Source organism: Meleagris gallopavo, chromosome 10, assembly GCF_000146605.3.
Source record: "Meleagris gallopavo isolate NT-WF06-2002-E0010 breed Aviagen turkey brand Nicholas breeding stock chromosome 10, Turkey_5.1, whole genome shotgun sequence".
Taxonomy (NCBI): domain Eukaryota; kingdom Metazoa; phylum Chordata; class Aves; order Galliformes; family Phasianidae; genus Meleagris; species Meleagris gallopavo.
In genome coordinates this window covers 3,601,360-3,604,717 of record NC_015020.2, presented here as the reverse complement: position 1 = coordinate 3,604,717, position 3,358 = coordinate 3,601,360, and the positions used below count along the sequence as shown (strand labels likewise).

The 3,358-nt window shown below is 38.1% G+C and overlaps 1 long non-coding RNA gene across 1 annotated transcript; it reads right to left on the bottom strand.

Moving 5' to 3' along the window:
• Positions 1-345: 345 nt before the first annotated feature.
• On the bottom strand, positions 346-3,352 carry LOC104912254. The gene is made up of 2 exons (XR_794500.1): positions 2,563-3,352; positions 346-2,473 (listed from the first exon to the last, which is right to left on the bottom strand). It is a non-coding gene; the product is annotated as an uncharacterized LOC104912254 (long non-coding RNA).
• Between the last annotated feature and the right edge of the window lie 6 nt (positions 3,353-3,358).

Here is a 3,358-nt window from a genome sequence, read left to right as displayed (position 1 = left end):
CGCCGCAACGCACGGCTCGGCGCTTCGGGCGTCCCCAGCTTCCCCGCATTCACATCCCATTCATTTTAATGGCCGGTGCAAGAAGGCGGCCCGAGTACCAAGGTTGGCGTAAACGTGAAAGCAGAGGGGGGGAGGAACGTGAGCTACGACGCTTCTTCAGTAGCGACAATGCTCTTTTTTTTTTCCCCTCCCCGTATCGCACCACGCAGCGGGGAGGAGGCACTGCGTTCGGGGCGATAAACGCCATTCTACAGTGAGAGCTCAGCTTAAAATACACGTTTTATGACAAAGGCTCCGATAAGATGAAGAAGTAGGAGGAGGACAATGAGAATTCATACAACAGCCTACAAGAGCTTTTAAGTTTTTAATTCGTCTCTGAAAGAAAAGCCACCTCTCAGACTTCTGCACAAAAGTAATATTGAAAAGCTGATAAATCGTTATGTTATCAGTGGCATCACAAAAACAAGACTGTCTTAAAGGGCGTTTTCCTAAAGCAAGAGAACTTGTAGCAGTTGATAGCCGGAAAGTAAATAATGACACCATAAGGGCAACGTGCACATTGTTTTAGCACAGCTCTTATTTTAGGGAATTCCCATTTACAGAACAGAACACACATGCAATCAATTAAATGCAGCAAACAATTCGGAGTGGTTAATCAGCAGCAGCACACAACTCAGACCATACACAAAGTACAAAGGAAACACCTCCTTTTCCAGATCTGATGCACACTGACCCAACAAAAAAAAAAACCCTACATTTTGTTTAGGAGGAAAAAAAAACCCAGAACATTTTATTGATGCATTACTGGTTCAAATTCTCTGCCTCTCGTTTATCAAAACAACTGAAGCAGTAATAGAAATCCACGTTTCTAGGGTTTGCCATATACACATAAGATAGTGAAGAACTTAAAGGTACCTCAAAGAATCATTCTGTAACTTAGTGGAACAGTTCATAGCGAGCTGGTATTTCCACACAGTGCCTACAAGCACTCAGATTCCACCCGCTGCCTGCACAACAGAATTTAAAAAATGGTGGAAATTAGTTTCCTCACAGCCCAAAGCTCAAAATAAATATGTACAAATAATTTAACTAGTACTAGTAAGAAGTACTAGCAGCAACTCCCACCTGAAATCCAGAGGAAAATGAGCATTGGATTTTAGACACTTAGAGCCCCTGCTGAACAGACAGCTTTTTTTTTTTTTGCCATCTATTCTGATTTAAATGCCAAGGAAATTTAAAGGTCTTTCCAACAGAGCACATTAAACCGGCCTGAGCTGCAGCTATTTCTCCCTAAGACTCTAAAAGCAGACCATTAAGTTACTGCCAAACAGAAAGATATCTAAGTCTAAGACAATCTTTGTCTGCTTCATTTCTGAATGGCACCCAAACAAGGCCATTTCCAAGGCAATCCCCAGAATTATCATCCCTTTTACATGATCACACAGTCAGCAGCCTTAACATTTCCCACTGTTTCTGCCATGGCTGATTCGGATTGCATAGCTCCTTAACATTAGAAGAACAAACACACAGCTGAGGACAAAGCAAGTACTATTTGATTTCTGATTAACACATTTCTCATCATTTGTTTCCAGTTCTTATTTTAAAAGACTACAATGAAACATTTTCTACTTGAAATGGTGAAGATGCCATCACTTGTGAAGTACTAAAAGCACAGAGGCACAAAAGACAGAAGGAATTCAAGTAATAAAAAGTAAAGCAATTTGGAAGATGCTTCTTTTCTAAATCAGAGGATTGCTTTTTTTTTTTAAACATGATATTAAAAATAAACCAATTTTTCCCATCCACACAAATTAAACAACTAATCTGCCTATATACATATGAAGTAAAGATAGTTTATTTAGAATAATTTTTCCATGAAAGATGGCAATTTTCTATAAAAATCAGTCATTGAATGTTTGAAATCTGTGTACCTACCAGATTAGTAAATATTAAAGAGAAATTAAATTTAAAAATATATGTTTCTCTATACTGCCTAGTGGTAGCTAAAATATAATCAGAACTCCTACAGTGAACTGGTCATAAAAAGAAATATTTTAAGCTGTTTCTTTATAGATCATTTCACCAGTAAAACCAAAACATTTTTAATGAACTGGTCAGTACATTAAAAAAATAAATCATTAGAACATTGCAGATGCTCCTTCTGACATCATACTCAATAATTACAACTTTTGGTCTTTGTTATAAATGATGTAAAAGTCTCTCTATGAAAAAGGCATGTTCCTCCCATCCCCCAGCAATTAAAACAGTAGGCCATTTCAAAGAATAAAAAAAGACGAAGCGTTTTAAGAGGCGTTTCTTTTAGCTTGCATGATATAGCCTTTGGACTTGATAATTCCTCTGCTTTTAACAATGACCGAATACCGCAGAATCCATAAAGGAATCCATTCGTGTGCTTTGACGTTCTGGATGCTTTCCTGAAGAACTTCTTGAAAACTTGCTTCACAAAGTAATTCTAAAGTTAAAAAGGAATACTCATGCTTTAAATAATGCCAGATAAACAGCTGCAAAAAGCAACACTTAGTAAGAGAATCTTTTGCCTACAGTGAAAACCTTCAGCAGTGTCAGGGACTCCACTCCTTCCGAATACATGCAAGCGAAATTCCATTCAACATTCCAGAAGAAATCTTCAGGACAGTTTTTCCCTTTCAACAAACATTATTTTCCACAGAACCAAATTCCATCATATCTAATGGAGCTGATCAGCAGAGCTATCAGCAAGAAAAAGCAAAAATTAAAGTCGAGACACTAGCTAGACATATCAGAGGGCAGTAAAGCATAAGGCTGAAATCAGTAAAGTATTGAGCAGCAGCAGAGTTCCTTTTGCAGCCAGAGGAAGCTCAGCCTTTATAGCATCTCCCGTAACAAGACTCATGGGTATAAGCTCAGAAAGCATCAAGGAAAACAGGGACAATTGCTACAAAACAAGATGAGCAGGAAAATACAAACTCTCCTACTTTCCTCTGGAAGGTCAGTCAAAGCAACAATCTGATGAGGAGCATTCCCAAAAGATAGTCTCAAGACTTTTCAGCTGATCAAGACAGAAGGACTAGGCTTTGCAAACAATGCCTAAGAAAATGACTCTTTGCCTTATTTTCAATCAAAATTCTCTTCTTCATTTCATGACCCTTGATTGAGATTAGCTATTAAATCACAGGCTGTGTTCTGGACATGGAATTTGCCTCATTGAATGGCAATTCATCTTGTAGCCTGCTAGGGTGGAACTGATACATGTTCAAGCACTGACGTAATTCATTGGTTTTGACAGTGACACTATAAAGCATGGTACTTAGATAGCATTTTATACAGGGCTGGTTTTTGTTTTTTCAGTTTTTTTTTT